Source organism: Sphaerodactylus townsendi, linkage group LG06 (genome assembly GCF_021028975.2).
Source record: "Sphaerodactylus townsendi isolate TG3544 linkage group LG06, MPM_Stown_v2.3, whole genome shotgun sequence".
Taxonomy (NCBI): Eukaryota; Metazoa; Chordata; class Lepidosauria; order Squamata; family Sphaerodactylidae; genus Sphaerodactylus; species Sphaerodactylus townsendi.
In genome coordinates this window covers 121,072,977-121,073,468 of record NC_059430.1, presented here as the reverse complement: position 1 = coordinate 121,073,468, position 492 = coordinate 121,072,977, and positions in this window count along the sequence as shown.

Below are 492 nucleotides of genomic sequence, written 5' to 3'. Positions count from 1 at the left end.
CAATGTTGCTGGAAGACAGACTGTGGAAGGACAATTGAATCTGGGATTTATTGTTGTCTTGTAACAGATTAGAAACAAATTAAAGCAAAACAGATCACTAAGATCACCCCAAAAAGAGGAACGTTTCTTCTCTCCCATTGTATGTGAACACGAACAAATGCAGATATTCTGGTGGTTGCCACCACCAAAAAGACCCTGTCATTATTCACCACTTGCTTCACTTCTAAGGGCAAGGTTACCAAGGAAAGGAAGTTACTTTAGACAATGCTACTTATTTATCTTACAGGCCTTGAGCAATGTCATACTAGACACTCCATTTAAATTTAAATATTTAAAAGCCCAATTACTGTCTTTGACATCCTTTAAATTTAATTGCAACAGCAAAAAAAATGGCCACAGCCAATATAACTCCCCAGTTTACATTTGTCAAGAGTTTCTCAACCTTCTGTGATGCTGTGTATAGAATTTGTTAAGATTTGAAACTTTTGTTGT